General features: G+C 35.2%; 1 long non-coding RNA gene across 1 annotated transcript; it reads left to right on the top strand.

Moving 5' to 3' along the window:
• The first annotated feature begins 397 nt into the window (after positions 1-397).
• Positions 398-22,010, top strand: LOC123863291 (uncharacterized). Its single transcript, XR_006795520.2, has 5 exons — positions 398-484; positions 746-862; positions 1,866-1,916; positions 5,471-5,546; positions 21,768-22,010. It is a non-coding gene; the product is annotated as an uncharacterized LOC123863291 (long non-coding RNA).
• The last annotated feature ends 261 nt before the right edge of the window (positions 22,011-22,271 follow it).

Here is a 22,271-nt window from a genome sequence, read left to right as displayed (position 1 = left end):
CATGCTTGTTAGGATTTTCTGTGGAAATATTTGTGGAAGCTCCTTTCGATAATTTATTCAAGAAATTTACTGAACTTAATACTACAGGCATAGTAAAGAATAAAATATTCTCTGCCTTCATGGTACATACAGTTTAAGAAAAAAATAATTTAAAAATAAAAGCATAAATAAACATAGCTTCAAACTTTGAAAAAGTCATTTGACACAGAAGAGCAGGATGGGCTTAGATAGTTAGAATACAGAAAAAACATTTTGACTGGGGACAAAAATGTTCCATGGTAAAGATGTTATCTTTCATCTGTTATGGTTGCTGTAAGAAGCCAATGGAAGAGGTTTGCCCAGGAAAGTAATAAGATTCCACTTCTATTTTTAAAAGATTTTTCTGGCAGTTGTGGAGGAAGGATCAAAGAGAGTCAGTAGGAGAATCAGGGAGAGGAAAGAAAGCAATTACATGCCTAGGAAAAAGTAACAGGATTAGAGCAAGGTGAGAAGAATGATGATAGAGAGACTTGGATGGGTTTTAAGAGATGTTTTGTAGGGAAAAGGCCAGCCTACAATGATGGATATTATATGAGGGCTGGGGGTAGGCGGAGGTGTCACAGGAATATGACATTTATTCCAGCCACTTTGTGTACAGAGGTGCTATTTATTAAAACAAAGAAGGCTGGAGAAATTGCAGGTTTAGGAGGAAAGATCAGTAGGTTGGGCTTAAATATTACGTGTGAAAAATTTCTTTAACATCTAGTTGCAGATGCCGGGTAGTCTGTTGAATATGGTGGTCTGAAGCTATGAAGAAGAGGAAATGGGGAATCAGCTGTAGATGGCTGATCTCGGAAGTGATGAGAGCCATAAGATTGCTAAGGTAAGTGGATGGTGTTAGAAGGGAGGCCAGGGAGAGGCAGAAGGAGGCAGAGGAGAGGCAAGAATGAGGCACTGTGGGGTCCAAGAAAGATGGAACATCAACTGCATAAAAACAGCTAAGAGGTCACAAAAGATGATGATTAAACAGCCCATGTTGACCATTACAACAAAGAGGTTACACATGACCTTAACAAAAGCAATTCAAGCCGAATGGCATTGGGATTAGCAGGAGAAGAGGAACAGAAAATGGGAGGTGAGAAATGAAGCCAGACTATGTAGACCACTTTGATGGGGGCTTGGTTGGGAAGACGAATAGACACACAGGAAAGTAATAAAAAGCTGTAGCTTAATTTGATGATATATAATACAGAATAGATTTGAATGCTAATGGGAAGGATTCAGTAATAATAAAAAGTAACAAAAACAACTAATGTTCAAATGTGTCCTGCGTGCTGGGAATTCTTCCATATGTTCACCCATATGGACTTATTTAATACTCATGACAATCCTATAAAATAGTTACTACTGTTTTGCATGTAAGACAAGGAAACTGGGGGCACAGAAAGATGAACTTGTCGAAGATCCCAAACTGGTGATTGAAAGAGTCAGGATTTAGAGTCTTGCTCTAGTTTTGGCTCTTAATATTCTACAATATATTAGCTTTTCAAGAGGGAAAGTTCAAAGTGTAGGCAAAAGAGGATACAACAGATGAAATCTATGGAAAGCAGGGGAAAAAAGGAATCTAAAATAAATGTGGAGGGATTGGATGATGTTAGACAAAAGACCTATTCTTTGTTGGATTTGGAAGCATCTTAATAAAGAGGGCTTGTTTATCATATCTGATCAACTATGACTCAATGAATCTTCAGATAATAATAAGTGACAGTAATCCTTTCTTTTGAGAAAAAAATAAATGGATTATGACAAGGCTGGAGGTTTTCTAAACAAGTACTAGTTTTTGTTTTATTTTGTTTTTTTTCTTTTTACTTCCAACATCTAAGTAGCATACTTCAGAAATTGAAACCCTCAATCCAGATGTGTTTTCCAGTACCCCTGTAAGTGATAAATTGCTTCTAATTTGATTAAGTACAAAAGTGATTATTATGTGGCATTGCTGATTTCAGGTGTGGCTGAAGCATGTATAAAGTGCTTTTGGATATGCTAACAACTCAATAGTGTTAATTAAAGGCAATAATATGCTTGGCTCTGATTTGGAGGGTTCCTGCTTAGATGGAGACAATACTGAAAGTACAAGAAAAAAAAAAAAAGGAAGAAGGAAAAAAAGCAAAAAAGCTGAATTTTGAGAATTTTTCTTATATCAGCAGAATTTGTTGGTTTCCAATGTGAAGCCATGTAATCTCCTGGCTCACATAAATGAAATTCTTATGAATTTCCATAAAATTCTTATGTCTCCCAATTTAGTGAAGATGGGTATGGAGGTTGAAGGGAAAGAAAAAGGAAATCTCCTATTTACTGATAGAAGGTTTTCTTCTGGTAATCTTTTCTAAAATTACTAAGTTATTTCTTAAAAGTTGAGGAATATATTTTTAGGTTAAAAAGAGTTACCATGTGGTAGTACTATATATAGATATATAATACACATGAAATTTGTTTACTAATTATATTCTACTCTGATTATGGATGAAGCTTCTAAAAGATAATCCATTCAGAAGAGAATTAAACCAATGTTTTGTTAGAAGGAACAGCAACATTTGGGATAATTTGGCTGTTGTTGATAATGCTGCTATAAACATCAGGACGCATGCATCCCTTTGAATCATTTTTTTTGGTGTCCTTTGGGTAAATACCTAGTGCTGCAATTGCTGGGTCATAGGATATTTCTAATTTTAACATTTTAGGAACCTCCATGTTTTCCAGAGTGGCTGTACCAGTTTGCATTCCCACCAACAGTATAAGATGGTTCCCCTTTCTTTGTATCCTAATCAACACCTGTTGTTTCCTGTGTTGTTAATTTTAGCCATTCTGACAGTTGTGAGATGATATCTCGTTGTAGTTTTGATTTGCATTTCCTTGATGATCAGTGATGTTGAGCATCTTTTCATGTGTCTGTTAGCCATCTGGTTGTATTCTTTGGAAAAATGTCTCTTCATGTCTTCAGTCCATTTCTTAATTGGGTTACTTGTGTTTTGAGTGTTGAGTTTTATAAATTCTCTATATATTCCGAATACTAACCCTTTATCAGATATGCCATTTGCAAGTATCTTCTCCCATTCAGTAGGTTGCCTTTCAGTTTTGTTGACTGTTTCCTTTACTGTGCAGAAGCTTTTTATTTTGATGAAGTTCCAGTAGTTTATTTTTGCTCTTGTTTACCTTGCCTCAGAAGACATATCTAGTAAGAAGTTGTACAGCTGATGTCAAACAGGTTATTGCCTGTGTTCTCCTCCAGGATTTTGATGGTTTCCTGTCTCACATTTAGATCTTTCATCCGATGATGAATGGATAAAGAAGATGTGGCATATATATATATATATATATATATATATATATATATATATATAATTCCACTATATATATAGTGGAATAATACTCAACCATAAAAAAGAATGAAATCGTGCCATTTGCAATGATGTGGTTGGAGCTAGAGACTATTATGCTAATTAGTGAAATAAGTCAGTCAGAGGAAGACAAATACCATATGATTTCACTCATATGTGGAACTTAATAAACAAAACAGATGAACATAGGGGAAAAAAGAGAGAGAGGCAAACCAAGAAACAGATTCTTAACAACAGAGAACAAACTGAGGATTACTGGAAAGGAGGTGGGTGGGGGGATGGGTTAAATAGGTGATGGGTATTAAGGAAGGCACTTGTCATGACCACTGACTGTTGTATTTACGTGTTGAATCACCAAATTGTACATATGAAACTAATATTACACTTTATCTTAACTAACTGGAATTTAAATAAAAATTTGAAAAAAGAAAAAATAAATCAAATAGTGCTGAAAGAAAGAAAGAAAGAAAAGAAAGAAAGAAAGAAAGAAAGAAGAAAGAAAGAAAGAAAAAGAGAGAGAAAGAAAGAAAGAAAGAAAGAAAGAAAGAAAGAAGAAAGAAAGAAAGAAGGAGGGAAGGAAAGAAAGAAAGAAAGAAAGAAAGAAAGAAAGAAAGAAAGAGAAAGAAAGAGAAAGAAAGAAGAAAGAAAGAAAGAAAGAAAGAGAAAGAAAGAACGAAAGAACGAAGAAAGAAAGAAAGAAAGAAAGAAAGAAAGAAAGAAAGAAAGAAAGAAAGAAAGAAAGAAAGAAAGAAAGAAAGAAAGAATAGCAACAGATTGTTTTCCATCTTCCTGGGATGGATAAAAAGAAGTCATGTTTAATTTCCTTCTCCCCCACACATCCTCCTCCTTTCCTCCCTCCTACTCTCCTTCCTTCCAAGGACAATTACTGCAGATTTACAAGGTTTGTAATTGTCCCACACATACGAAAAATTCCAATTTCTGATTTATTGTTTATTATTTTTAAGTTTTTTTGGTTTGCTTATTTAATTATATTTAGTAATCTCTACACCCAACATGGGGCTTGAACTCGCTACAATGAGATCAAGAATCTCATGCTCTTCCAACTGAGACAGCCAGGCACCCCTACTGTTAATTATTCTTACAGAATAATTATCAAAGATTTGTTATGGAATTTCAAAGAGAAAAGAAAGATTACTCTAGTTTTCTGTATAATATGATCTAAAGAATTTCTAACTGGGAATTTATATTCAGAAGTAGGTTCTGTAACTTCTTTTTGGGCATTAAAATAGATAGGAATATGAGCAGCATAATCTACTGTTGCCTAAATTCCAAAGGAAAGGATGTAGGAATTATTCATATCTTAATTTCCTCCCATCCTCACACTTTGATAAAACCATTTCAACGATAACAGAGGAAAGAAATGGATAATAGAAAAAAGTTGCAATGACTAATCAATGAAAAATTTAAAAGTATCCATTCATAAAAATGATACTAATATTTAATCATAAGAAAATTAAAGAAGGGATATTTGGTCGATTCAACATGATGAGCAACACACCAGGGACACTCATGAGTTGGATCAGGCCTAACAAATAAAAGATTTCCTAACAAACTGAGAACAAATTGCTTGATCACATTTCTGTGAGAATCTTTTTGTCAAGACAGCCCCCTCCCTCATTAAGGACCATCTGACCACAAACCAGCACCCTGGTGATCCCCACTTGTTCCAGGAAATTGAATATTGACCAATTCTTTCTCTTTTGAAATGCCCCCAAATTGCTTGCTTGTCCCTTTGCAGCTAACCAATGACTACCAAATTCACCTGAAGATCAATCAGGTAGTCTCCCCCTGCTTGCAAACTTTCTGCCTTATGGGACAGTTGACAGAGACTCAGTGTTTCCTGTTTTTACTCTATAAAACTGACTCTTCTTTCTAACTCCTTTTACAGATAAAAGGTAGAGTGCCTTGTTGGAGATCATATGAACTATTCTGAAATCTAATTTGGGGCTTTGATCTCTAATCTCTCAAATATTTTAAATATTCTAACTTACAGACCCATCTGGATATTTTATCTAAGTTATTACTTGTGACCAAATCAAATAGAAATAATGTCATATAATTGATTATTCTAGATACCACTGCGGACCAAGATAAAATCAGTGAAAAAACAAAGTCTGTCTCACTCCCAGGCTAATCCTTAGACCTGAGGTGAGTATCTTGCTGATGCTACAACTATTTGAAAAGGATTTCATGCCATCATTTGACACATGGATATTAAAACCCAAAGGCAGAATTCGAGTCAGTAGTTTAATGTGACAAAGTCATATTGGTAAGTGTGATTTTTCAAGCCCTAGTATTGTGTGTGTGTGCACATACGTGCACACATGAGCATATGAAGGAGGAAATATTGGAGTTCCTTTAAAGGGGAACGATATCAGAAAACCAAGCAAAATGAAGGGAGAGGGTCTTGCTGAGAGGAAAAAAAATTCATTTAGAGAAAAGAGGAAATAATCTGGAAAACAAACAGCTTAGGAAATTTCAACTCTACTCTGGGGTTGGTCTTTTTGACCCTCTGGATTATTCCTCTGGTCTCGTCCCTGGATCCCCTCCACTGCCATTATAAGCTTCTGTGCACATCATCCTCCATCCCACAGCCAGAGTATTCTATCTAAAACTCAAACCTGACCATGTATGTTCCCCATTTAAAGCCTCTTTTAATGGTTCCCAGTTGCTCTTAGGATAAATCTACTTCCTGCCTACTATCTCACCAGTATCCTCTCCCTCTCCCCAGACCCTACCTTGCTCTGCACATGCTGCTTCCTCTGCTTGAAATAACCTCTGCCCCACTTGCCATTTCCTCCCTTAGCTAACCCCTAATATTCTTTTCAACTTACTGCTTAGAAACCTCTCTCTCTGGAAAGCCTCTTACAAATCCACCTCCCTCCAAGTATCCTAGGTGGTCCAGTAGCTTCCTGCAGTTATAAGTTCCTGCTTTATAGGGCACCCTCGTGTATTTGCTTACTTCCTTGTCTCTAAGCCCTCCTAGACTGTGAGCCAACTTACAGTATGGTCTGGTGCCCATCTTACTCCTTGTTATGTAAATACTATTTAGCAGAGTTCGTGGTATATAGCAACTAATTAATAAATATGAAACTAATGAATGAATACATTTGAAAGTGATTTAGATAAACCACAAAAATAAGAGAAAATACATAAAAAATAAAGGGTTACAAATACTCTTTCCTAAAATGAGACTTAACAATAAGCTCATATCCTCAACCTGCTTTTGAAAGCTTTTAAGACCTCGGTAAAATATAGTCTTCCTGATTTGTGATTATACCAACAGTACACCAGTGATATGTGGTCCACTGACAAAATGGAATGCTTTGCAGAGCTAGAAAATTAGATTAAAGCAGAACAAACTGATTGGATTTAAAGATTATATGGGGTCACAGTCTCAAGACTTGCATTTGAGAATTGCCAGTAGTGAGAGTATTATATTGTCTATAAATCCATCTTCCATGTAAAGGAGTACATGTTGTGAGCCAGGCTGATGCTGTTGCAGCTCTTATCTTTTGAGAAGAGTTCACATCAGTACATGATGCTAATGCATGCTATTGCATATTATTTGCATGTTATTATTTACTTAGTAATTCAAAAGGGAGTGAATGTGTAGCATGGTGCTTGTCATGACAAGTACTTTTCAAATATAATAATTCCTCCAGTCAAACATAACCCATACATGAATTAAGAATGCATGGTTAGCACACATACGGCATATTCTTAAGTGGTAAAATTCTGGTCAGATATACCTAAAAATGTTTTACGTACATTCTATGTTGAAATTCTAATCATTTAAAATTTAATTTAATGCATTCTAAATTCTTCCACTTCTTGCAGTAAGGATTTGAAAACATCTCAGTCAAAAAACAAAACAAAACAAAAACAAAAACTAGCATATTCTAGGTAAAATGAGAAGCAGCTATTTAAAATCTTTCTATAAACACACACACACACACACACACAGATACATGTACACACACACTCCAACTCTAAAAACTCAACTAAGTTAATTTTCTTAGTTGTTGGGTTTTTTTTTTTTTGGTTATTGTTTTGTTTTGTTTTGTTTTGTTTACTGAGTGGCTTAATTATAGAAATTATTACATGATTGATATTTTCCATGTTAAAATATGGATTTTAAAAGAACTGCCTCTAGCATAGCAACATTTGGGTGGGACAAGGGAGTTATAGACATGACCATAAATATTTTTTAACCTTTTAAAACAAAGATAAAAGTGAATCATCTGCCTATAGAGAACAACTTATATTTCTTGTTCCAAAGGGGGAGGAAAGATTGCTCTCAAACTTCTTGTCTCCTATCCTTCTTTTTCCTCCAAAAAGGCAAAGATATCTGATTATGACAAGTAAAATATCATATTATAATTCCCTGCTGTCCAATCTGAAAATTAAAAAAAAAAATAACATAATTACCATGGTGATTACAGGGTATCATGAAAATACATAGTTGCTTTAGTATTATTATGGAACTCATAACATCATGTTGAGTGTTAAAAATAAAGGAATGTTTACTAACTGGAAATAATAATAATATAAATAACTATTTTAAAGAATTAGGAGAAAAGCAAATATGGGGTTTAGCTCTAAGAATTTTCCATTTTTAAATGCCCTGTACTGCACTGCATATTAAAGATGTACGGAAAGGAGAAAAATGGAAATTATTAAAGTTGGATCAATATCAAAATATTGAATTTTTCAAGGTTTCTAATCCTATTTTGTGTAAGATTAGTTTTCTTTTTCCTCCCATTTTCGCTGAGCAAGAGATAAAATTATATTTTTCTACCCCTATCAAGTTTATAGACTAAGGACTAATTTTGAAAGATGAATTAGAAGAAAACTAACATCCTAGAGGAAGTTCGGTTTTAAGTGGGTTCTCAAATCCTCTGCCCCTCAAAGTAGGGCCTTGAGTTAGCAGCACTGCAGTACTTGGAACCTTATGAGAAACGCAGACTCTCCCGGTGCCACTCTAGACATACTAAATTCGAATCTGCATGGTAACAAGATCTCCTGGAGATCTGTATATTCATTAAAGTTTGAGAAGGCAAATTCTATTACACAGGTCCATATAATTCATTCCTCCTCAGAGCTCAAGGAGATTTAACACAGCTCATATTCACAATGTTTTTCCATGCTAGGAAGGTGGGTATGTTTTAAGTTGACAGACAGCAAAAAACAGTACGCATAAAGGACGTGATTTACCACTTATTACACTGTCAGTAATGATAAGTTTGTCAATGAGTAATCAATATTAAAATGATTTCTTCCTCTTATTCTATAACTTGAAACTATAAAGGGAATGCTCTTTTAGGTAATAAAAACAGACTCTTGCTAACATCATGGAGTTTTTATGGAATAGGAAGTCGTATTGTATATAAAGAGAATAATCTCCAGAATGAGTTTACTTTCTATGTTCTTTTTCTTATTATCTATCAGTAATTAGAGCTGTATAAATCTATGTAATTGTAGAGCAAATGAACCTTTGTGCTTTTTTACTCTATTTTACTGGTGATAAATTATCTTATTTTATCATGTCATCCCCCCAATATGAATAATTTTGTTACTTTAATAAGTTTAATTGACTCATTTCATTGCTTTTCATGCCTAACTCTAATAAACAAATAGTTATTGTTCTATACTTGCTACGACAAAGCATAGTGTAGGGAATGGTGTGTGTTAAATGATGAATAAGATACAATCTCTGCTCTCAAATATACCCTAGTTCATCAGGGGAGTGAAGACATATACACAAATAACCATGATTAATTTCAATGACAAAGAAAATGCTGTGGGAACACAGAGACCAGTCACTTCTGATTTGTGGAATTAAGACTTCTTGAAGGAGAAAACATTTAAAACTAGGCCAAGGAGGATGAGGAAAAGCTTATAAAGGGCATTTTATATGTGAAGAGAGCAAGAGTATCTCCATGTGTCCAGGGAATTATTTCAAAAAGTGCCCAGGGAATGAAGTAACCAAATAATTTCACTTACTTAGCTACTTGCATCCAAGTATATACAGTTTAAAATATGACTCTTGAAAAAATATATATGATGAGCTCCTGTAGTATATATCTATATATATTAATGAATTAATCAGGGAAGTAGCAAGATGACAAAGTCCATTCAGACGAACATAAAGTCAGTAGGGGAAAAAAAAAAAATCCCAGGAATAATGTTGCAGTATTAGATACAAAGTTGGTAAACGGCCTATAGGGCAATAAAAATGTAACCTTTGGGGTTATCTTTTCCAGTGGACAGAAATCATGTGTTACTTATCTATCTTCTAAAAGTTAACATCTAACTTTACAGTCTGGCTCTAATCAATATTAAATCAAACAAAGTTACAATTCCCTAGGACATCAGCTGACTCTCAAGTGATGTGTTTGATGATGCTTGGTAGAACTTCAAAAGGGCATGTCTAGATAGATAATTAAGTTATTTGTCAACATCACCTGCATAAGTAGCTATTATCATACCCAGTTGGTAGAAGAACTGAGTCTTAAAGATATTAGGCAAATTACCCAAATCACATAGTTGATACACAAAAGAAGGAAGATCTTAATCCAGATTTGTTTGATTTCCAAGCCATAGCCTTTGAACTACACAAAAGGAACAGTTAATACTTCTCCTTTCCGTTCTCCCCCCACCCCAGGCAACATCAGGTGCTAAACTAAATAAATTACTTTAATATTTAAAACAAACACCCAACCCCTCATCCCCCACTAGGACCACCAAACCATGAGGCTTTTGGAATCCTATTGCTCAAATAAAGAGACTGGGATCCAAAAGAGCAAAAGGACAAAAGGAGGGTAAGGTAGTCGGTGGTAAAAGACCTGGGAAAGCAGCTAGGATTTTGAATTCTAAAATGGTATATATATTGTGTTCAAAGACTAACACACTTTGGTGTGCCCTGAGAATAAGCAGACAAAAGTTACGGAATCAAGTAAGTGGATGAAGATGCTCTTTGCAATCTCCCCTTAAAGAGCAAGAATTTGCTTTTTGTGATTCTTAACCATTTTGGATCATATATCAATCTGTGATTCAGAGAAAGTTATGGAGTCTTTCTGCTGAAATGTGTGTATCTATTAATACACAAAATTTTGTCTTCCTATGTACCCCACAAAATTTTGCACTTTTTGAGGACACTAAGAATTTACGTAAGGATACCAATAGGTGGTCGGTGAGAACACCCATGCGCATTTTAGACACCAGACTAACCTTCCTATGTATTGTTTAAGCACGTTGTTCAAGCATATGGAATTTTAACTAAAACGGGGTGGGGGGGATGAAAAATAGTGCATTTCTTATCTTCCTCTGGTTAGCACCAGGATCAAACCCCAGAGTTCACACTGATCCAATTCCAGCCTCTTGATTTAATAAAAAATCTACCTTTTCCCAGGTAGAATTAAAAAGATGTGAGCACAATAATGTGCTTGAAGGCATAAATTCTGAAGCTACATGCCCAGGTTTAAATATCAGCTTCCCTAACTTCTATTTATGAGGGTTTTTTTTTTTTTAATTCTCTATGTTTTAGTATTCTTACCTATAAAAGGAGGCTAATGATAGTACTTACCTGTTAGGAGGTTTCAGTAAGTTTCTACTTGTATGTATATAAAGTGTTTAAGGCAGTATTTGGCACACGAGCATTTGCTAAATAAATAGGTGTTCACACACCCCAACTTCTACCATTTTCTTTTGCTTAAAACATGTTGATTAAATACCCAGAGTCTACGATATCACTTCTTAAGGTCTATAACATTTCTATGACTGTATTTTGCAGGATAGAACTATATCTCCGGGCTTTCAAAAATCTTAAGAATATATAAATGACATTCACTGCTGATTTAAAGAATATTAGTCTTCTGAAATGTGAAAAAAAATTATTATTTTTCCTGTTCCTAAAATAGAGATAGCAGCTATAAATTACTTATTCTGTCTATAAACTGATATAATTTCACTTAAAATTTCCTGGTACTTCCTGAGCAATTAATTATGTAATGTTAAATATGAATTCATCAGAAAAATATGTACCTAATGTATATTCTTAACTGTTAAGTTTTACCTTATTGTACTTTGTCTTTTGAATTATTGAATTAATAAACTCTACCATTATCTTAATTGGGGCTTTGCACCTCGATGATTGTATCTCAGGGAATTAATTACCATTTTGTTTCTCAGTATCTTGGTACAAAAAATCTCCAAGTCCCATAGCTACTATTGGTATTTTATTGAAAAGATATTTTATGACTTCAAATTTTAGTGTTTATGATTTAATCATATCCTAGAAAATTCTATAGTTTTAAGTAAGGAGCAATCTGAAATTTATACATTACCCCAATAATAGGAAACATTCCTACTCACTATATTAATTCTGATAAGGAAAACTCTGTCTCATAACATCTAATTTGATTAAGAACATGAAAATTTGCCTTTGATAACATTTTCTTTTGTGGATTTAATGCTGTATTAGTATTTCTGGGTTTCTTTTTCATAAACCTGGATAATATTTAACATTTATTTAACTCACTCAAGAACTGTGAGTCTTCAAATATTCTAAAGATGAAAAGACCTTACTAATTTCACATCATTTATGCAAACATGATATATTGCTCACCTTCTGGAGTTATGAAGCAGATATTTTAAGTCTTATTTTCCACTATGTAAACTTTAGGATGTTTCTCATTATATTCTTTACAAGGAGTTTTGTCATACAAATTGAACAAGAAAATAAGATATTTACTGATAGACTGGGGACAGGGGTAAATTTTTGAAATGAGCATATTTATAAATCCATGTATTTTACAACAAATAGATTTTTATTTTTTGAGGAGCAGGGCTATAAAATTAGATAGATGACTTTCAATGGGCACAGAGTATAATTCACATTTTTGACTGAAGATATTATTCCTGTTCAAATTATAAATGTTATCTTCAGCAGGATGCATGTTTCTAAGCCAGATTGCCTTCCTCAGTAAATTTCAATAGGTATGTTCACATTTGAACAGTAGAGGGAGCTCTGAAAAAGCTTAGTAAATGGGTGAAAAGTGGAAATTAATATAAAATTCTAAGTAAAAATTACTAAAAATACTTGAGTCATAAATCAATAAGTTGATTTTACTTTCAAAGTCATGTGCCTCTTGAAATCCTTTAGAGGGTTAATGTTCTTTCCTTATTTTTCATGTTTTTAATAATTATTTCATTTTAAAGAGCTCTAGATATATATGTCATTCATTACTGTCCATATATCCCATTAAGTTTATGTATAAATTCACTTAAACATATCTGGACTTTTATAGTTTCTTTTATATGCTTATTCTCTCCATTTTATACACGTTACAGCTGCATTAACAGTTTGTAAAAAGTGATACTTAAATTAAGTCACCAAGAACTTTGTTGTTTAAAGTTTGGCTTACTGACCCTGTGGGTCTAAATAAAACTGGACTGGAATAAACATAATTCCATAAAAGCCCAGAACTACCCAATGGCTATAGCTGGTTAATAAATAGTTGATATTTACTGAGTATTTATTGGAATCTTAATGTGGTTCTGGGTACCCTAATAAATATAAAAGGAATACAACCAAGTGAGAATGTTCTCGGAAGCATGGAGTAGCTGTAATGGCAGACAGAAAGGATTTAGGGCTAGAACTTGGTTTCCAGGGGTTGGGGTAGAGGCTCCACTTTTGAAATAACTTATTCAGATATAATTATTCATACACGTCTTTGAGTATTTGCTTTGACGATTATATGATATAGTGAAGGTAAATTTTCTTAACCTGTTGCTAAATCACAAGTATACAATAAGCAACCCCCTTTTCCATGCATATCCACCAGAGCCTGTGAATACCCACAATTCATAATCCATATTTCCCAAATCCAAACATCTCTGAAAACGGACATAATTTTCCATGTAATTCACTTTATAACAAATACTAGACTGACCCAAACTAATTCAGCATTAAGGTGTGACCTCAACTGAAAGGAAGTTACATAAAGTCATTATATTTAATACTTTATAAACATCCATCTTTTGGGGGGAAATGCCTCAAACCATTTATTTTGCTTATATTCCTTCTTTTACATAAGCAGGAACAAAATACATAATTTAGAAGCCATATCTACAGTGTCCAAGAGCTCTGTCACTAAATGTACAAAAATAATTTTAATGTCTAAGAAACAGGGGGCTCTGTAAAGCTAAAACTTCAAAAACAAAAGGCTTCTTTAAAAAACAAGCATTAGGTAACAGGAGAGTTGAAGGACCATTTCTTTTTCAATGGTATATAAAATAATGTTCTTACAACTGATGGTGACTACATAAAATAAACCTTTAAAGATCACTATGTCTTATTTTAAGAATATATTGTCTATCAATTCTAATCAGAAAATGACTCAAAATCAAGTTCAAAATGCCATATTTCCTTGACTGTAAACATCCATTGTTTTGCTGGATATTACCATCTTTGATTATCAGGTGCTCATATAGAACCCCATATGGGTGTTATATCACATCTAGTATATGTATACCATTAGAGTCCCAGACTCTGGAAACTTCTGAACTTGAAAACACTTGTCTGCAAGGGTTTTGGATGAAAGATTGTGGCCGTATAGCCTATATACCCATCTTGAAACTGTTTTGAGTATATGATAATGATCATGTTTAATTTATGAGGCTAGAAATTACAGACGGGTACCTATCATGCAGGAAAAATCTAAACAATAGTCCATCATTAGGTAGGCTGTTCTGGATTGTTTGGGTTCCCCCCAGATTCGTTGAAATCCTAATCCCCAATGTGATGATTTTAGGTGGTGGGACTATTGGAGGTAATTAGGACAAGACAAGGTCATGAGGGTGGAGCCCTCATGAATGGGATTAGTGCCCTTACAAGAGCCAGGAGAGGGCTTGCTTCCTCTCTGTGCTTTTGCCATGTGAGGATACAAGAGAGTCAGCAGTCTGTATCTTGGAAGACAGCCCTCACTAGAACTTGACCATGCTGGCATCCTGATCTCAAATATCCAGCCTCCAAAACTGTGTGAAATAAGTTTCTGTTGTTTATGAGCAATCCAGTCATGGTTCTTTGTTTTAACAGCCTGCATCAACTAAGACACAGACCATCCCATATGCAAGAATTTATGTCTACATCAAGCTACTGAAGTATTGACATTGAAATTATCTAAACATTATAACAGCATTACGTAGAACCACTGTGAATTCTTGCTAACCACAGAGACTAGTTCTTTATGAGATGATGACAACTTATTTAGTTGCAGATTTATCCCATCAATTCTGGCATATATTTACATCATTCAGTAGAACATCGAACGCTAGGGGTTCATATATCATGAAACACTGTTAAGTCAATTAGATAACAGGTGACAAATCAAAGAGAAAACGATTCAGAATCATTGCAGAGTGAAGGCTGATCATAAAATAATTTATAATATATCTAATAGATTTTTTTTAATGATCCTGGTTCTTTACCAGTGATCCAATAGGTGGAATAACAAAAATACCACCAGAATTTCTCCTTAAGAAATATAAACACTGTATTCAAGAACAGCAATATGGACTATTTTCTATTCCTGAAAATGAAACATAAGAAAATTGGAGAAAATAAAAACACAGTTGTCAATTAATGGGACCAGTTTAGACTTTATGAAAAAAAAAAAAAAGAAGTTCTAGTAGTTTAGTATTATGCAGGTACTCCTACAGGCCAAATGTCTTTAATATATATATATATGCCAATAATTTTTGATACAGAATTAATACAGCCTAAAATGCTCACATATAATATTTCCTTCTTGGTCTATAACAGACCCTTTCTCCCCCACCACCACCCCCAGAAGTTTTCAATGTCAGCACTAAGTACAACCCTGAATCTACAGTTTCAATTGCTATGTGAAGAAAACACTATGTTGAGATACTTTTATAATGATAACTGAGATATTACACCAAGATGCATACATTTCCAAAATAAGATAAGTGTAGCACTGGCAAGACATGAAATGGAATGAAAAGAATGGCTTATTAAAGGGAATTTATGAATACGAGCTCACAATCACCATCACAGAATAGAATGTGTGTAAGTAAACCAACATGCTGAATAAATATTTTCTCCTAAAAGCACAATCATGCAATTTTCATGAACTAGAAAAATTACAGTTATTTTCCAGGTTACCTCTACTTTGTTTCTTCTTCTTCTTTTTAATGATAGGACTGCTTTTGTCTTTTTTTTTGTCTCCCTTCTTTCCCCACTGTGGGGTTCGTTTATTTTCTGGCCACAGTTTTATTTTGGCTTTCCCCGCTGTGTTGGTGTTAAAACAAATTAGATTAATATATTTTCCTAAAGGTAGCTGATTTGGATTTTTCCTTTCCTATGGATAAAGATAAAAATGGTTTAATAAATTTATTTTAAGGTAGTTGAGTTTTTGTGCCTCTGTGACTTCCTTCCCGCTGAGGAATCTCAGTGTGGCACGATAACATATTTTGAAAGCTGTCTGAACAGTTGGGCTGTTGTTTTATGCGATCAGTGTACTGAAGTCATGCAGTTTTCTTCACTGTTCTTTTTGCCTTCTCCTTCCCCTTCTCTCCCTTTTTCACCTTCATACTCCCTCCCTCTCTCCTTTTCTGTCTACCTTCCTTCTTTTCTTTCTCTCTTCCTTCCTTTCCTTCCTTTCCTAGGTTGCAGTGATATTTGGAACACTGCGAAGATGTATTTTGTAAACATTAATGACTAGAAGAGCATGTTACAAACAGAACCACTTGTGTTAGTTTGTTTCCTGTCTTACATTTTTTTAAAATATAGAATTATCCTTGGGCGCCTGGGTGGCTCAGTTGGTTAAGCGACTGCCTTCGGCTCAGGTCATGATCCTGGAGTCCCGGGATCGAGTCCCGCATCGGGCTCCCTGCTCGGCGGGGAGTCTGCTTCTCCCTCTGACCCTCCCCCCTCTCATGTGCTCTCTGTCTCTCTCATTCTCTCTGTCTCAGATAAATAAATAAAATCTTTAAAAAAAAAGAATTATCCTCAGTGAAGAAGATATGGATTTTTAAAACTGACCTACATTCTTTAGTAAATTTCTACTTCTGATCAGGCTGACATGGGGATTTCTCAAGATGGTGTTTTGAGCAATGGAAAAACAGAAAGCAGAGATTCTAGGCATGATTCCAGCCTAAGGAACAACAGGCCAGAGTAGTCCCCTGGCCCAGGCAGCAGGTACTTGGAACTGGGTGAGCTACCAGGGGTATAAGGACTCTGCGCAGTGTTTCATGCCGCTTCTCTGCCTGTGTTCTCATTGGAGCCCAAGTGAGTCTAATTTTAGAAACCCCCTGTTTATTACACTTCTGTGCAAATAATAGGCATTCCCTGCATACATGATTAGGAAGATTCCTGAGAAAACTGTATGTGAAAGCTTTTTACCTCATTCCTTTGGAAAGTCCCTTAGTACCCAACTCCCTGCTGTGTCTCCTAGTGTCAAAGTTCTCTTGTGCTGACCTTAACATAGAATCCACCCTACAGGACAAGGTACAATCCTCAGGACCCCCTAATGCAAGCAATTTACTGCCATTTCTGTATTTCAGTAGAAATTTCATGGACAATAGAACCTATATACCCTTGTGAAGAAACTCCGATTTCTCCCTAAGTGTGTGCTCACAATGACAGAGAACTCAGTGACGAGTGTAGATGGCAATGAAATTTTCTCCCTCAGTTGGTAATGGCATAGGAGCAGGTGGTAGATACAAACCTATAGTGAGGTGTCTACCATACTACAGAAGTTGACACAGCCATTCATTCTACTGGATGTTCTGAGATTGTAGCAAACTCTCTTGCATGATTACATTTGACGACCAAGTTGGTGAGACCATAAGGGCCACCACAACATAAGTCGCCAGTATATGGCCAATGAAAATACATTTCTCATTATTTATTTACCAGGAACAAACAATAACAAAAATGACTGGTTTTTTTTTTTTTTTTTCATTAAAAGTGGATGTTGGGGGTGGTCCAAGAAGGTGGCATAGGAAGAGCCTGAGCTCACCTCCTCCTATGAACACACTGAATATACAGCTATATGTGGAGCAATCCCCTCTGAAAGATATCTGAAAAGTAACTGAATAGCTCCTCACAGCAATGAATAAAAGGGCTACATGAAGACAGGTAGCAGAGATAGACATTTTCTCACCCAGAATCCCACTTTTGGCATGGTGGAACACAGTCAGAAGGGATTTCAAAATAGGAGCTCCTCCCTAAGGAGCAAATGTTTTGTGCCTTATAGCAGGCACCCTAACCCTTAGGACCAGCTCTGGAGAGATGATCCCCTAAAATGTCTAGCTTTGAAAACCAATGGGGCTGGGGCGCCTGGGTGGCTCAGTCATTAAGCATCTGCCTTTGGCTCAGGTCTTGATCCCAGGGTCCTGGGATCGAGCCCTACATCAGGCTCCCTGCTCCGTGGGAAGCCTGCTTCTCCCTCTCCCACTCCCCCTGCTTGTGTTCTTTCTCTCAAAACCAATGGGGCTTACATCTAGGAGATTCCAAGGGCTAAAGGAAACATACCACTCTTCATTGCAGCATTATTTACAATAGTCAAATATGGAAACGACCTAAGTTCCATTGATGGATAAATGGATAAAGAAAGTGTGTTATACACATACAGTGGAATACTACTTAGCCATAAAAAGGAAATGTTGCCATTTGTGACACATGAATGGACCTTAAGGGAATTATGCTAAGCGAAATAAGTCAGAGAAAGATAAATACCGTATGATCTCACTTATACTTGGGATTTAAAAAATAAAACAAATGAACAAACAAAACTCATGAATATGAAGAACAAAGTGGGGTTTCGGGTGGTACAGAATTCCAGTGTAAAATGAATTGGTCCCAAGGATGTGGTGTACAGCGTGGTAACTAAAGTCACTGGATTGTAGTGCATGTTTGAAAGTTGTAGGAATAGTGGATCTTGAAAGTTATTGCAAGGAAAAAAATGTTTTTATAACTTTTTATGGTGACAGATGGTGACTAGACTCATTGTGGTGATTATTTTGCAGTATACCCAAAGTGTCAAATTATTACATATTATACCTGAAAGTAATAAAGTGTTTTATGTCACTTATACTACAATTGAAAAGAAAAGAGTGAGGATTATGGACTGAATGGTTGCATCCCCCCAGTATTCGTATGTTGAGATCCTAACGCCAATGTAATGATATTAGGAGGCGGGGCCTTTTAACTTTCAATACATGAAAAATTCAAATGCAAATTCAAGTTTCCTTTGCTTTGTAATCTCCAGAAGCAGGGGATATGGGAACATTTTGTGCTCTAATTATATTGCAGATTATTGCGATGGATACCTTTATTAAATCTGATGCCATGAAACTGGAATCCAAGAGTCCTAGAATTTTTGAGCTACCATGTCATGTTTATGACAACTTCCATGATTCTGTGGCTATTGTATGCCAATGACTACGCACACACATATTTTATTTTGGAGTTAGTAATGAATCATTTCACATATTAATATACTATTTCTATTGGGATTAAATTACAATTCTACAAAAATGGAAAAGCAATTTATTTTTTAAGTATGTCAAATTACATGAATTGAACATTTAATAATACATCAGAAATCATATGAAATTTTTTCATGCACCACTCTTAGATAGCTTAAGGAATCAAAAGCTCATTAGAACAAAGAGGACAAGTAAGTAGTAGTACAGAATGGAGCCACCTTTACCCATTTGGGTAATTTCAAGTCCATTTTGGCTTCAGATGGTTGAATTTTGCAAGGAAAAGATCAGGAGGTATCTCAGCCTGCCTGGATGATCATGACTTACACCATGACCCTGACTCTAGCAGACCTGCTCCTCTTTCTTTCTCAATATCCCTCAATTCAGACAATAAATTATATGGTCACCCTATATATGACCCTTTTTACTGAGTAAATATAAAAGAAGTTGTAAGGCAAGTATTGTCTCTGAGTAAAAGAGAAAATACCATACTGCCAACAGTGCATTTTTTAAAAATAACAAGTGAGAAAAAAGATCCATTAAATAGGTATATTTGTGTTGTGAAGATACATAGAGGTTATCAATTTTCCACTTTGTTCACTGTTCAGTAATTTACTGTCAATTTGGCATACTTAGAACTCAAACTAAAAACAACAACTCGTGCTAGAGAAATGTGAACTATGAAACCTAAATCTGGTATGTTCCCACCTCTGTATGCTTGGGGGATGGGTTACTAGTTCCAGAACGGGAAGGTTCCATTTTGGTACACTCAAAAAGGTCACGGTGTCACAGAGCTTGAGAAGATTAACATGCATTCAAAATCTGAGCCATTAACTTCTTGCTCTCTAATGGACAGACATGTAGGCCACATAGATACGATTTGAATAAAAATATGAGGGCAATATTCTTTTGATGAACCTGTGATTGTCTTCCTTGTTAAAATTATTCCATGCTACCACAGGGTCATTGGAGGTTAAGAGAGAGGTAGTAAATTACTGTCATCAAATATGCATAAGAGGAGTGCAACGGTCCATGGCAAATAGGATGCTCTTCATTTATTAGTATATATGTTTTTTCTTTGGTTCTTAGAAGCATTTAAGGTGCTTTATAAATACAAAGTTAAAACAGGTTTTTCTGTGTAAAAAATGTGAGAATTTGGAAATATAAGGATATTATAATATTCAGATGGTAGTACACTCTTATCATATCTACATCTTAAAAATACTTTTAAAAATAGGACTATTTGTTTATAACCTGGATTTAAAAATGTCCATATCATAGGGGTAAACTTAAGTTTAAAAAGACATTGCTAATGAATCGTTGAACACTACATCCAAAAACCAATGATGTACTATATGCTGGCTAATTGAATATAATAAATAAATAAATAAATAAATAAATAAATAGCTTAAGACACAATAATTAGTAGTGTAGACCCTGAGCATTTACTGTCTTGTGATAACATATATTATGTCATGTGGAAAAAAAATGATTAATACTGTCTCTCAGGGATATACTAGCTGTGTTCAAAAGCTCAAGTTGATCTACAGTGAACATATTTGAGTGCTGAGCAATTGATGCCAAGCACATCAAAACATTTTTATACCATCATATCTGATAAACAATTGACAACTAAAAGGCAAATTAAAAAGATATGGGTAAATAATTAGTTTGAATTCCCAGATTGGAATTATCCCATCAGTGATACAATTTATCATTCAACAGGCATTTCTCAGTAATGGACAAGAATAATAATTATTATTTTTTTAAAGCACAACTTTGTCCTCATGAAAAAATTATGAGAAGCATTTGAAAGGTTCTGAACAAGCAGCAAACAGAAGTTTTGAGTTACTTAACATGGAAAAGGTATGGTAGGTTAAAATCTATTAATATATTCAGCAGCACTATCAGTGAAAGTTAGTGAGGAAAATCTCATTCATAAAAGAGGTGATGCGCAGAATGTCTGATGATATGGCTTAAATACCCCGTTTTCCTCTCTAGTGGAGAAATAAGACAATTTATTAACTAACTGCATCTTCTCCAAATTTCCCAACTGTTCAGCACAGCTTAATAAAAGATCCTTCAGATAGAGGAAGAGTAGGCAAACTTCTAGAGATCGTGCAGTGTTTCCATACTTTCTCTTATTATCATCTACCCAAGGACCCACTAATTCAAGTCTGAACAGAAAGGTAAGCAAAGAATTGAGGGAAGAGAGGAATAAGAAAAGTATAGCAGAATCAGTGCTGATCACGCTATCATCATATCACATACTCACCCAGTTGAGGATTTTCATTGAAAAGATGTATTTCGTCGGAGAGGTAGAATATAGTTGGAATTAGAAGATGACATGTTCCTCAAAAACCTTATTCTTAGAAAAGAGCATAAAGGAAAACACGATGTTTTTTCAAGTGTGATATAGGGGGCAACAGGGAGAGTAGAAGCTAGAGTCCACAGGACAAAATAAATCTGCTTAATCAGAATCATGGATGTTGAAAACGGTCATTTTTATCTTCCAATTGTTGTTCAGAAGAGTAGAATAAGAACAGTTGCTCAGTTGAGACTAAAAAGGGGATCTACCCAGAGACATAGTTCACACCATGCTGATCTCAGTAACCGACGTAATAAGGAGAATCCAAATGATTAAAAACCAAAAAGAGATATTCGTGCCTTAAAAGACACATCAGTAGGAAGTCTGAAAGACACTAAGTAACCCTGAAACATCTATGACTAACATTGGTGAACGCATTCATTCATTCTAATCATAGTAATATCAATGGCTATCAATTATGGAGTCTCTGCTACATGCCTGTCATTATAGGATGTGTTTTACACCTATTATTTTCAATTGACTAGGAATCCTACAATGAAGACAGGATTATGCTGGTTTTACAGACGGAGAAACTAAGCCTTCGAGAGGTCAGATATCACATCCAAGTAAAAGCCAAAAAGGGATGAATCTAGGACTGGAAATGTGGTCTGGCTGCCTCCACTATGATATAACTGTTAGCCTGTGTTCTGTGACTATGTGTCCTACATAGTCCGTTTGCTGCTGGGCTCAAGAGAGAAACCAGGTACATCATTCACTCTTGAGAGAGTGACACGCTAATAGATATAAACGACAAACACAGATGTTGCCAGCTTACAAAGATATATGACAGGAAGATTCCAGAAGACCTCTGCAAGAAAAGTTTCCTGAAAAAGGAAGTGTATTGTCCTAAGTTATGGACAGAAGTGAGGACTGAAAGAGATTTTTGGGTGGATGAACAGCATGGAGGAAAAACTTGACAAGTCATTGTCTGGGGGTTTACAAACATTTGCCTTATCTGGGTAAGAACGCACTGTATCCAAGGGTAATCA

The sequence above is a fragment of the Mirounga angustirostris genome, unplaced genomic scaffold (assembly GCF_029215605.1).
Source record: "Mirounga angustirostris isolate CCGP_5_RB_7025 unplaced genomic scaffold, mMirAng1.0.hap1 SCAF_1, whole genome shotgun sequence".
NCBI lineage: Eukaryota > Metazoa > Chordata > Mammalia > Carnivora > Phocidae > Mirounga > Mirounga angustirostris.
This window is presented reverse-complemented; position numbering and strand designations above follow the sequence as displayed.